Here is a 14,907-nt window from a genome sequence, read left to right on the forward strand (position 1 = left end):
CCCTAATCCCTGGCAACAATCAATCTGCTTTCTATCTCTGTGGATTAGTCTGGGTATTTCATTCAAAGGCAAGCATACAACATGTAATTTTTGTGTCTGAATTCTTTCACTTAGCATAATGTTGTCAAGATTCATCCATGTTCTAGCATCTTTCAGTACTTCATTCCTCGTATGGCTAAATAATACTCCATTGCATGTATGTCTGATTTTTGTCTATTCGTGCATCCTTGGTTGGCCATTGGGGCTGTTTCTACCTTTTGGTTATTGTGAATAGTGCAATGAGCATGTGTGTACAAGTATTTGTTGAGTCCCTGTTTTCAATTCTTTGGAGTAGACACCAAGAAAGATAATTGGTGGATCATATGGGAATTCCGAGTTTAATTTTTTGAGGAACTGCAAAATTGTTTTTCAAAGCAGTTACACTATTTAACATTCTACCAGCAATATAAGAGGGCTCCATTTCCCAAAATCCATAGTGGTTATTTTCTTGTTAATTTAGTCATAACAGTGGGGTGTGAAGTATTATCCCATTGTGGTTTTGATTACATTTTCCTAACGACAAATGATATTGAGTATCTTTCCATATCCTGTTGACCATTTATCTTCTTTGGAAGTCCTTTGCACACTTTTTAATTGGGTTGTTGATATTCCTGTTGCCAAGCTATAAGACACATTTATATATTCTGGATACTAGGCCCTTCACAGACATATGATTTTCAAGTATTTTGTCTAATTCTGTGGTTGTCATTGTGTCCTCTTGATAGCATCCTCTAATGTACAAAAGTTTTTAATTTTGATAAATTTTGTCTATTTTTTCTTTTGGTGTCACATCTAAGAAACCATTATCAAATCCAAGGTCATGAGAAATTTCCCCATGCCCTCTTGTAAGAATTTTATAGTTTTAACTCTGTATATGTCTTTTATCCATTCTGAGCTAATATTTGTACATGACGTGAGGGTGAAAGTCTGACTTCATTATTTTACATGTGTTATTAAATTGTCCCAGCATCATTTGTTGAAGAGGTAGTTCAAAATTTCCCCACTGAATGATCTTGACACTCTTCTAAAAAATCAATTACCTATTTACATATGGGCTTATTTCTAGATTCAATTTTTATTCGATAGATCATATATGTACTCTTATGCTACGATCACACAGTTTTGATTATTATAGCTTTGTAGCAAGCTATTAAATGGGGAACTGTGAGTCCCTCAATTTTGTTTTTCTTTTTCAAGGTATTTTTGGCTACTCAGTATTTCTTGCAATTCTGTATGAATATTAAGATTCTGGTCCATATTTTATAACACCAAATTCTAGTTGTCATTTTAAACAGATTCATTTTTTTCATGTTTTATTCTTTTATTTTATTGATGTGAATCTGAAGCATAAGTTATTCCAAGTGCAGACATTCTTACTGTTAGATTTATATGTGCCAATAAAGTAAAAGGCATATATAATCACCCTGTTTGGTAGTATCATCTATATACTCAAAGATTTGCTTTAAACTAGAGCTCCCAACACCCAATATTTATATATGGAAATGTGTTAATTATCTGATTTTAATTATGTAATATTTTTCATGCAGACAATATAGGATGATTATGGCCATATTTTTTCTTATAAAACTTGAAATCCTACCACCACACTGTTTCAAACAAATAAACCTAAAAGAGCAGTGAGAACATCCTTTTGCTTCTGTTGGTGTGATCCACTTATGTTGCCTTTTATGTTGCCTCAACTTACCCCTGATAAGCAATGAGAACAGTGTCTGCTCACTTTGACCTCTGCAGCCAAACTATTACCAACCACTATTTCTCTCTATTGGATTTCTGACTGAGACAGTTTCTTGTTACTTAAGAGGAATGCCTATTTCTATTCTGCTCTCTGCCTAGTCTCGATAGCATCTCTGTGATCCCACAGATCAAATACCTCCACATCTGGCTCCGTATCTCGCCATTGACGACACTACTTTACAGTGTTCACCTGATTCATGCATAAACAGATTCATTTTAAAACACGTTTTACTATAACCAACTATCTGTCCTCAGATACTACTTTGTATTTCCTTCCATACCTAATTTCTACAGTTTTCTACCTGCTAAAAGCAAAGTTCTTGAATTCTTCTAGGAAAAATTGTAAACTAAGCACAAAGAGCTACTACTGAGCAAACTGAATGAGGTAAATGAACAACAAATGAAAGTAAACAGTAGTGTCTGAAATTTGGCAATTTTCTTAATGTATTCCACTCAAAATTACAAGCCAAAACAATGCATTTTTACGAAACCTATACTATGATAGTCATTTCACAACTATCTATGTTGCTTTAATTTTAATTTCAAACTGTTTTGTGAACTTTGTGTGTGTCAAAATAACACATTGCCATCCTGAAAAAATTAAAGAAGCAAACTCTTTTCCCAAACTTTACAACAGATGTATGTTCTGAGTTCAAGCTACAGTTTTAACAGCATTTTCCAAATCTGATGCAAGTAAAAAGACAAATTTTGTATTTCAAAATCCACTTAACTCTGCAACTGATGAGCTTCCACCCTATCTTTAATTCTAAATGATTATTCTGCAACGTAATAACATGCTAAAAAGCAAAAAAAAAAAAAAAAAAAATCCCAACAGAATTCTAAAAACACATTACAAATAATTACTGTGCTCAATTAGAATCATATATTCATGAATTCATTATTTATCAATAACTACCTGTGGTAAGAGACATTTGCAAAGATAAAATACTCATGCAGATCAACACGAACAGATGAATATTTGCCATAGTTATTAATGAAAGGAAATAGTAACTATAAGCTCCAATTATCCCCCCATTTCATTCTTCAGATGGACAAATATATATGACAATATTGCACTCAGTTATTATTATAATAATGATTATTATTATATTATTTGGATTTTATTATAATATTTGGATTTCATAAATTTACAAATTGTGTAAATCTATTTTGTTATACCAGTTTATATATAATATCCTCAATTTTGCACTTGGCCTGCAAAACACAGAATATTTACTATCTTGTATTTTATGGAAAAAGTTTATTGACCCTTGGTTTACAGTAGAATTACCACACAATACAGAGAGCTAGTAAATGTGTAATTCCTGGTATGTGCATTTGTGTCACATATGCACATGCCCTTGCACAGAAGGTGCTAACCGATTTATGCTCTTCTCTATTCCTTCATATCTCTGGCCAAAGTCCATATCAAAATTCAAGTTATTGGGAAGACTTACAAATACCTCCATCCTTGCCTCTACAGATTCTCCTACTAATCCCAGACAATGAGAAATCAGTGAAAATTCAACGGGAAGCCAGAACTACTATGCCCCCTACCCCAGCACACCATTGAGGTCCCACTTCAAGTATCAAAAAGGCCTAATTGAGGGACCCCTGGGTGGCGCAGCGGTTTGGCGCCTGCCTTTGGCCCAGGGCGTGATCCTGGAGACCCGGGATCGAATCCCATATCAGGCTCCCGGTGCATGGAGCCTGCTTCTCCCTCCGCCTGTGTCTCTGCCTCTCTCTCTCTGTGACTATCATAAATAAATTAAAAAAATAAAATAAAATGAGCTGACGGGCAAAGTATGAGAAATAGGCATTTAGAAAACCAAGGGTTGCATGCAAGTAGAGAAAAATATGACATCTTACCAATTTCGCAGGGCATGCTTTAAAAAAAAAAAAAAAAGGCCTAATTGAGAACTTGGGCTTCTACGCCGAGCAAGCAGTAAAGAGGCCACGCTCACCTACATTTACCTACCTAGCAGTGTCTGAATGAGCCAATTAAAACAGAAGGATTACATAAGATTCACCGTTCATCCTATAATCAATAATATCAAATGTAACAAAAACCAGGAAGATTCCAAACTAAGTGAAAAAAGACAATTGACAGGTGCCAAGACTAAAATGGTAGAGATGTCAGAATTATCTGGAAAAATTTAAAACCAGAGAAAAATAGACTGAAATAATAAACAAAGCCTCAGGAATCCATTAGACAATAACAAAAAACCTAACTTTACCATCGTCTGAGTCTCAAAGGAAAAGAAAGAGTGCAGACCAGAAAAGGTAGTTGAAAAAAAAGATGGTTTGAAAACTTTCCAAATTTGGCAAAAGAATACAAACCTACAGATTCAAGAAACTGAAAAAAACTCATAAGGATAAACTTAATGAAATCTGTAGCAAGAAAAATCATACACAAACTTCTGAAAACTAAAGAAAAAGAAAAATATTCTGGGAACAGTGAGAGATAAACTATAACAATAAGGGGAAAACAATTCAAATGACAGCAGATTTCTCATCAGAAACCAGGTAGGACAGAAAGATCACTTTTTCTAGTGATCAAATAAAAAAGCACTGTAAACTCACATGTTATATCCAGGAAAAATATCTCCAGAGATGAAGGAGATATTAAGACATTGTCAAGTAAAAGAATATTAAGAAAAATCTAAAAAAAAAAAAAAAAAAAAAGAAAAGAAAAATCTGTCACCAGCACATCTACCTTAAAAAAGCTAGGTCTGAGAAAACAAGTCACAAATATCTAACAAGACTGTCAAAGAAAAAATGAGAGAAGAGACAAATTGTCATCAGAAATGAAACAGTAGGTATACATATATCACTACATACTACAGATATCAAAACAGTAATAAAGGAATATTACCAAAAACTCTGTAAAGGATTAAGTTCAGAACCATAAAGGCAATGAATCAACTCCTCCAAAAAACAAAGATTACCACAACTCATCCAAGATGAAATAGATAATTTGAATAGCTCTGTAGCTTGTAAGGAAATTGAATTTGTAATTTTACAATTCCCCCAAAAAAGAAATCTGCAGGCTTGGATGGCTTCACTGGAAAATCCCACCAAAAATTTAAAGAAGAATTAATACCAATTCCACAGCATATTATCTAAAAGTAAGAGAAAGGAATACTTCCAAATTGATTATATGAAGCTACTACTACCCTGATGCAGGAACCAAAGGTACCAAAAAATAAAATAAAAAATTTTTAAAAACAACATTTATTTCCCACGTGAATACAGACTCCAAAATCCTTAACAATATGTTAAAAAATCGAATTCAGCAATAGAAAAAAATAATTCTACACCATGACTGAATGGGGTTCATTCAAGGGATGTAAGGCTGATTCAATATTTGAAGAACTACCAATGTAATCCAATATAAAAACAGACTAAAAAAGTACAATCACATGATTATATAATTGAAGCAGAAAAAAACTGTACAACATTCAACACCCCTCTATGATAAAAATTATCAAAAATGAAAATGAATAAAGGGAAATCCCTTAACTCTATAAACAGCATTTATAATAATCTTCATCTAACTTTTTTTTTAAAGATTTTATTTTTTTAAGTAATCTCTACACCCAACATGGAGCTCAAAATCCAAGATTAAGAGTTGCATGTTCTATCGATTAAGCCAGCCATGCACCCCCAGCTAACATCATTCTTAATGGTAAAAAGACTGAATGCTTTCCCTTAAAGTTCAAGGACAAAACAAAGATGTTGGCTCTCATCACTCTTATTCAGTGATATAATGGAATATTTAGCCAGTGCAAGAAGGCAATAAAGTAAAACGTATACAGAATTGGAAAGACGGAAGTAAACTGTCCTTTATTGCATGCAGGTGTCAGGATTACTAACATAGAAAATTTACACAAATATCAAAGATACTTGATCTGATTAATGACTTCATTAATATTTACACAAATATCAAAGATATTCGAACTGATAAATGAGTTCATTAATATCTTGGGATATACGATCAACATACAAAAATCCATTGATATTCTATATACTAGCCATGGAAAACATGAGAGACTCCTAACTCTGTGAGGCAAACAGAAGGTAATGGAAGGGAAGACGGGCAGGGGGATGGGATAACTTGGTGACAGGCACTGAGGACGGCACTTGATGGGATGAACACTGGATGTTATACTACATGTTGGCAAACTGAACTTCAATAAAAAAAATTAAAAATAAACATGAATCTTGAAATTTAAAAAATACCATTCACAACTGTACAAAAGAAAACAAATTCACACACATATATATCTACAAATCCTGTATATAAGACTTCTATACTGAAAATTACAAATTGCTGGTGAAAGAAATCTAAGACCTAATGGAAAAACACACGTTGTTCATGGACTAAAGGACTAAACACAGTAAAGACACCAATTCTCCTCAAATTGATACATAGATTTAGCAGGCTTCCTATCCCAATCTCAGTGAGTTTTGTGTACACACAGACAATATTATTCAAAAATTCATATGGAAAGGCAAAGATATTAGAAAGCCAAAAATATTTTTAAAAGAACTAAATGGGAGAAATCATTCCTCTAAATTTCAAAACTTATATACAGTAATAACTGTTTGGTATTAACAAAAGGATAAACACATCTATCAATGAATCAGAATAGAGGACCCAGAAACAGACTAACACAAATATGCTCAAGTCGGATTTGACAAAAATGCAAAAGCAATTCAATGAAGGAAAGACAGACCTGAACGAATGGTGCTAGAGCAAGTGGACATCCATAGGCAAAAGTAACTCAAAATGGATCATGCACTTAAATGTGAAATGTAAAACTATACAAATTTTAGAAAGAAAAAATAACGAAAAAATCTTAGGGTCAGGCTAGAAATTCTTAAGGTTTAACACAAAAAGTACCATCCATAAAGAAAAATATAAACTATATTCCATCAAAATTAAGAACTTCTATGTTGGGGTATCTGGTGACTTAATTGAGTAAGTGTCTGACTCTTGATTTCAGCTCATGAGCTTAGGATTATGGGACCAAACCATGTGTTGGGCTCCACACCAGGCATGGAGTCTGCTTAAGATTCTCTCTTTCTGGGAACCCTGGGTGGCGCAGCGGTTTAGCGCCTGCCTTTGGCCCAGGGCGCGATCCTGGAGACCCGGGATCGAATCCCACGTCGGGCTCCCGGTGCATGGGGCCTGCTTCTCCCTCTGCCTATGTCTCTGCCTCTCTCTCTCTCTCTGTGTGACTATCATAAATAAATAAAAATATTTTTTAAAATTTAAAAAAAAAAAAAGATTCTCTCTTTCTGAGGATCCCTGGTGGCACAGTGTAATGGTATTACACAATTATCAGAAAACTAGAATAAAAAATAATGACAAAAATGCTTGTGAGGTTGTAAAGGAACTGAGTCACTCCTACTTAGCTAATGGGAACATACAACTGTATAGCATTCAGTAATATGGTCTGGCAGTTACTTTAAGAACTAAGTATATAACATTCATATGCAACCTAGAAACTGCACTCCTGACCATTTATACCAGAGAAATAAAGACTGCTCACATCAAAACTTTTTTTTTTAAGATTTTATTTATTCATTCATGAGAGACACACAGAGAGAGAGAGAGAGGCAGAGAGAGACAGAGGCAGAGGGAGAAGCAGGCTCCATGCAAGGAGCCCGACGTGGGACTCGATCCCAGGACTCCAGAATCATGCCCTGGGCCGAAGGCAGGCGCCAAACTGCTGAGCCACACAGGGATCCCCCTCACATCAAAACTTGTACTCAGAAGTTCACAGCAGCTTTGTTTCTATTTGGCCCAAACTGGAAAAAACTCAGAATTAGAAAAGCATCCCCTCAGTCATGGGCAATGCTGGGCCAGAGAGGCCTTACCATAGGGCTACAGACTTCTGGAATAGAGAGGGGGAGAATATAAATTCTCTAGGGCCACCTTGATCCCACGAGGAAGTGGCATCATCATTGGGTATACCACCATGTTTCTCCTCCTCCTTTCTGAATCACTAGTAAGCAATTTCTTTTCCCACTGATAAGCAAAAGGTAAGGATGCCGACCAGGAATACAGACATACAGATCAATAGAATTAAAGTACAGAAATAAACCCTGACAGTTAATGTCAATTAATCTTAAATAAAGGTGCCAAGACAATTCAATAGAGAAAAGAATCTTTTCAACAGATGTTAATATGACAACTGGATGTCCACAAGCAAAAAGGCAGATTACTACCTTACACTACACACAAAAATTAACTCAAAATGGTTTAAAAAAAAACTTAACATGGGAAGCTAAAACTAAAAAACTCTTGAAAAATAACACAAAAGTAAATCTTTGCAACTTTGGATTAGGTAATGGTTTCTTAGACATATCCAAAAGCAACAAAAGAATAGATAAATTAGATATCTCAAAAATCTTAAAAATGTCATGCCTTGTATAACACCAAGAAAGTGAAAGTACAAATGCAGAGAATATGAGACAATATCTGGAAGTCATATATCTGATAAAATAATATCCAGAAAATATAATCTTACAATTCAACAATAAAAAGACAACCCAAATGATGTATGGAATTGCTGAATCTCTCTACTGTACAACTGAAACTAATACAACACTGTATGTTAACTAAACTAGAATTCAAAACAAAAAGTTTAAAAAGACAACACAATTAAACAATGACTAAAGGATGATGAGCCAGTTATACATGAAAACATGCCCATCATCAAGAAAATGAAAATCACAACTACCATAAAATAAAATTGTAGAGCAATTAGAATGACTACAATTAAAAAATCAGATAAGTGTCCATGAGAATGTGGAGAATTTGGAATCCTCATACATTGCTGGTGGAAATCTCAAATCATGCAGCCATTTTGGAAAACAAATTAGTAGTGCCTCAGAAAGTTAGTATTACCATATAACCCAGTAATTACACACCCAGGTATACACTCAACAGAAATGAAAATATATTTGCATATGTATATGCAAAAACATCTATGCAAATATTCATAGCAGTATTATTCAAAATGACCAAAAAGTAGAAATAATTTCATTCATCAACTGATGAATGAATAAACAAAGTATGATATGTGCCATAAAATACATAAATTATTTAGCAATAAAATAAATGATACATGATAAATGATAAATGATACAACATGGATTACACTAAGTGAAAGAAGTCAACGCAGAATGGCCATATATTATATTGATTCCTTTATATGCAAAGTCCAGCGTAGGCAAATATACAAAGACAGAATGTAGATGAAGAATTGACTATGGGGGATCCCTGGGTGGTGCAGCGGTTTGGCACCTGCCTTTGGCCCAGGACACAATCCTGGAGACCCGGGATTGAATCCCACGTCGGGCTCCCGGTGCATGGAGTCTGCTTCTCCCTCTGCCTATGTCTCTGCTTCTCTCTCTCTCTCTCTCTCTGTGTGACTATCATAAATAAATAAAAATTTTAAAAAATTAAAAAAAAAAAGAATTGACTATGGCTTAAGAAGAGGAGGGGAAATAGGGGCTACTGTTAATGAGTACAAAGTTTTTCTTCTGAGTGTGAAAATAATCTAAAATTGATAGTGGTAATGGTACAGTAACTTTGTTATCTACTCAACACTGAATATACTAAAGACTACTGTATGTACTAAAATGCACTCTAAATGAATTTTATGATGTGTAAATTATACATCAATAAAGCTGTTAAAATACAAAGATGAATTCCTTTATACCCCGGGAATCAGAAGTTCCATAAAGATATTTCAAAATCCAGAGGCAATAAAAGATCAATATATTCAACTAGTTTTAAAAAGAAACAAAAAGACAGAGATCCTTGGGTGGCTCAGCATTTTGGCACCTGCCTTAGGCCCAGGACGTGGTCCTGGGGTCCTGGGATCGAGTCCCACGTTGGGCTCCCCACACGGAGCCTGCTTATCCCTCTGCCTCTCTGCCTCTCTGCCTCTCTGCCTCTCTGTGTGTGTGTGTGTGTGTGTGTGTGTGTTTCTCATGAATAAACAAGTAAAATCTTTAAAAAGAAAGAAAGAAAGAAAGAAAGAAAGAAAGAAAGAAAGAAAGAAAGAAAGAAAGAAACTTTTGTGAAGCTAAAGTATTCCAGGAACTGATACAAAAAGAAAAAAAAAAATCAGAAAAAACTATTTTAAATAGAGTCTAGATTAAGTGCTAATATCCCTGTTTCAATTACCCTTAAAAATCAAAAAGAAAAAAAAATAAAACATGACCAGGTGTTTTTTTTTTTAAAGATTTTTATTTATTTATCATGAGACACAGAGAGAGGCAGAGACACAGGCAGAGGGTGAAGCAGGCTCCATGCAGGGACCCCGATGTGGGACTCAAGCCCTGCACTCCAGGATCATGCCCCAAACCGAAGGCAGACCCCGCTTAGGCGTCCTGACCAGAGTGTTTAGAATAAGATATTCAATACCACCTTAATATATGAAATAATGTTTAACTTCACTTAAAAAAGACGATGCAAATTAAAGCTAAATTGGGATACTGCCAATTCATCTAACAAACTGATTATGCTTGGCAATGTTACTTTGTTCCATAGGCTGTAAGAATGAATTTACTCTCCTACACTGCAGGTGAGAATACAGAATGTTACAATTCTTATGATGGAAGATTTAACCATATATAACAAGAGTTTATGAGGATCTGTCATTTGATTCAATAACCCTGCTCTGGGAAAGCACAAAAAAGATATACTTCCAACAACAGAAAAACATATATATGTGTATATATGTTTTAAATAAGTGAATATATATATATATTCACTTATACGTTTTAAATATATATTCACTTATTTAAAAATGCAAAATACTGGGAGTACAAAACGCTAAATGCTTATATTCACATATAAAACACTGGTTAAATTAATTGTGATACTTCCACAAAACAGAATATTATGCAGCTGTAAAATACATGAAAGTTCTCCATAAAGTGATCAGAGTGATTTCCAGGAAATAGTAATATGTGAAATAAACAAGCTGCAAAAGGTTATTGATGTTACTTTCAAATAAAAATAAAGGTAAGTATAGATAATGCCTAAGAATCTGTTTACTCCTAAGAAAAAGAAACATATGAAAGATTAACCAAAAAATGAAATTGGATCCCTACATAGAATGTAAAATAACAGGGTAGAATTGATAGGGAAAAGATTGAGAGGTCTCTAAGTGTAATTTTAGATATAGTCTTAATATTTGAACCATTTTAATGTTGTATATTCAAAACATTATATCAAATGATGATGAAAAGATAAGAATACAGACACTAAGCTAGCCATAAATCAAATTAATAGCCTACCAGTACAAAACAAAAGAAAAAAGTGAGAGCCAGGAGTCTCTGTGAAGAATGGAGATGCAAATATAGAAGAAGTAACAAAAGAAAAACCCTGTGACTCTGAACTGTATTTTAGGTTTCAGTATGAATTCATGATTTTCGTAATTTTTAATTTTCTTTTTACTGTGTCTACTGAAAATGCCAAGGGCTCTATGCTCAGTAAAAATGACATCTAGTACCCTGAAGAAATGTCTAATTCCAGGCCTATGGCAGAAAAACAAGTGAAACCAAAATATCACCTTGTGAGATAAAGATTAAAAATGCTCAAACACAATAAAGAACATATCAAAATGATATAGAAGTCAACCTGAAGGACTACTGTGCACTAATTTTGAATAATTTAAAAATCAGAATAAACAATGATATAACAGATAACCTGTAATTTTAAAAAAGAAACACTCATGACTAAACACAGATAAAGGAGAAATGGGGCAAAACAAAAATTTCTTCCTTATAGAGGAATGTTAACAATAACTGTAGAAACAATAATAGAATTAGAAAATTATCAGTTACCAACCTTCAAAGTAAAAACTGATACAGGAAGTAATTGTAAATGGATGATAAAACACTGGATGAAAGGTTGTAAAGGAACTGACATTAAAACATTACCCCAGAAATAATTCATGAATAATTTGAAATGGAATGAGATAAGAGATCTGCAAATGACAACATGATAAAGGTTTAGTATCTAAAATCTATGAAGAATTCATCAAACTCAACAACCAAAAAACAAATAATTCAGTTAAGAAATGGGCAGAAGACATGAATAGTAATTTTTCCAAAGACATACAGATGGCTAATAGACCAGAAAAGACATTCAACATCACTTATCACCAGGAAAATACAAATCAAAACTACAATGAGATATCACCACACACCTGTCAGAATGGTTAAAACTATCAATATAAGAAACAACAGATGTTGGCAAGGATTCAGGGAAAGGAGAACCCTCTTACACTGCTGGTGGGAATGTAAACTGGTACAGCCATTATAGAACACAGTATGCAGGTCCCTCAAGTTAAATATAGAACTAATCTAAGATCAGGCAATTGCACTACAAGGTATTTACCCAAAGGATATAAAAATATTAATTTGAAAAGACACATGTACCTCAATGTTTAGCACAGCATATGGGAACAGCCCAAATGTCCATCAGCTTATAAATGAATAAAGATGTGGTATATAAACACAATAGAATATTACTTAGCCATCAAAACGAATGAAATCTTGCCATTTGCAACAACAGGAAGGGAGCTAGAGTATACTATGCTGAACGAAGTCAGTCAGTCAGTGAAAGAAATACAAATATCATATGATTCAATTCACATGTGGAATTCGAGAAACCAAACAGATGAACATTGGGGAAAATGATAAAGAAAGAGGAAAACCATAAAACAGATTCTTAACAATAGAGAAAAAACAGAGGGTTGCTGGAGAAGAGGCAGGCAGTGGGTGGATTAAATGGGTGATGGGTATTAAGGAGGGCATTTGTGATGAGTACTGAGTGTTATATGTGAGGAAGCACTAAATTCAACTCCTGAAATTAATATTATACTATATGTTAAATAGCTGAAATTTATTTTTTTAAATATTTTATTTATTTATTCATGAGAGACACAGAGAGAGAGAGAGAGAGAGAGAGAGAGAGGCAGAGATACAGGCAGAGGGAGAAGCAGGCTCCATGCAGGGAGCCCGATGTGGGACTGGATCCCGGGACTCCAGGATCACGCCCTGAGCTGAAGGCAGGCGCCAAACCACTGAGCCTTCCAGGGATCCCTGAAATTTAAATAAAAACTTGGAAAAAAGGGGAAAAAAGAAGTCAGAGAAAGCCAAAGGCTATCTAATTTCATTATACATGGAATTTAAAAAAACAAAACAAAGAAACAAAACAGACCCTTAAACACAGAGAACAAACTGGTGGTTGCCAGAGGGAAGTTGGGTGGGGAGTAGATGAACTAGATAAAGGGGATTAAGAGGTACACACTTCCAGTTATAAAATAAATAAGTCACAGAGTTGAACAGTACAGCATAGGGAATATAGTCAATAATACTGCAATAATGTTGTATAGTGGCAGATGATAACTACACTTACTGCAGTGATCACTTGAGTTATGTACTAAACAGTCAAATTAATGTTTTATTCCTAAAACTAAGGTAACATTGTATGCAAATTATACCTCAATAATAAAAAAGAGAAAAGAGGAGGAACTGTTCTATTTTAAAGGAGACTAAAGAATTTGACAACTAAAAGAATATATGGCCTTTCATTAAATCTTGGATTAAAAATAATAATGGTAATAATGAGTCATAGATCTAAATAGAAAGGCCTGTGATGTTATGAGCACTGGGTGTTATACTCTATGCTGGCAAACTGAATTTAAATAAAGAAAGAAAACCATAAACCATTTTAATCATTTTAAACCATTTTAACCATGTTAAAACGTCTTTGCAACTTTTAGGTAACAATTATAGAAGGGACACAAAAAAGTACAGTTGTAAAAGAAAAAAGTTCATAAAACAGACAACCAAAATTTAACACTGCGCTTCAAAAGAATACTATGAAGGCAAATCACAAATCAGGAGAAAATATTTGCAAATCATATATCTGATAAAGGACAAGTCTCTAGAATATAGAAGGAACTCATAAATAAAAGAACTAAGTAAAAAATATGAACATATACTTCACAAATGAAGCTACACAAACAACCAATAAGTCCATGGGGAGGAGGGGAAGAGATACATGATGGGTCAACATCTTTAATCATCAGAGAAATACAAATTAAAACTGTAATTCAATACTACCAAAAACCAAACAGAATGGCTAAAGTAAAGAAGACTGGTAAAACCAAATGCTGACCAGTTTGCAAAACAACTAGAACACGCATACCTTGTTGGTAAGTGTATAAAATGGTAAAGCCAAGCTTTCTGCAATGGCAGTATCATAGCCAATGAGGTTTATCTGAGACGCAATTATTGCTATTGAAAATTTCTCCCAATGATAAAGCCATTTTGCAAAAGGATTATTATAAAACTGAACATGTGTACAGTAATTCTACTCGTAAGTATTAACCCAAAAGAAATCAAAGTATATGCCCGAGAAAGCATGTATAAAAATTTCGATAACACTTTTATTCATAATAAACCAAACTAAAGTCCAGGCAGTCCATCAATAAGAGAAAGGGTTAGGGGGTGCCTGGGTGGCTCAGTCGGTTAAGCAACCGACTCTTGATTTCAGCTCAGGTCATGATCTCAGAGTTCTGATATCAAGCCCCACGTTGGGCTCCATGCTGGGTAAGGAGACTGCTTAGAATTCTTTCCCTCTCCTTTTCCCTCTGTACTACCTGCTCACTCTTGCTCACTATCTCTAAAAGAAAAAATTTTTAAAGAAGATAATTGATTAAAAACTGTGCTGTAGTCTATAATGGAAACACCATTCAACAATAAAAGAAAGGATACATGGAACATTAATGAATTTTAAAGACATTAAGCTGAGTGAGAAAAGTCTTGCCCAAAAGAGTACATATGGTCTGAGTCCATTTATATGAAGTTATACTTTCATAAAACCAGTAAAAGGTGAAAAAAATCACAATAATGATTGACTTCAAGGGGTAAGAGCAGGGACTAACTGAGAAAAAGGAATGAAGGAAGCTTTCAGGGGTGATAATAATGTTTCTTAAAAGGAAAGGAGTTAGATTACATAGATGAATGCATTTCTCAAAACTCATCAAATGATATGTTTCAATTTTTGTACTT

At 34.1% G+C, this 14,907-nt stretch overlaps 1 protein-coding gene and 1 non-coding gene across 14 annotated transcripts in view; one reads left to right on the forward strand and one right to left on the reverse strand.

Annotated features, from left to right (window-relative positions):
- The window catches only part of GPHN (gephyrin), a 627,564-nt gene that overhangs the window by 475,855 nt on the left and 136,802 nt on the right, over nt 1-14,907 (reverse strand). The window lies entirely within an intron of this gene.
- LOC121494138 lies at nt 14,074-14,211 on the forward strand. The gene has a single exon (XR_005988758.1). It is a non-coding gene; the product is annotated as a U4 spliceosomal RNA (small nuclear RNA).

The sequence above is a fragment of the Vulpes lagopus genome, chromosome 6 (genome assembly GCF_018345385.1).
Source record: "Vulpes lagopus strain Blue_001 chromosome 6, ASM1834538v1, whole genome shotgun sequence".
Taxonomy (NCBI): Eukaryota; Metazoa; Chordata; class Mammalia; order Carnivora; family Canidae; genus Vulpes; species Vulpes lagopus.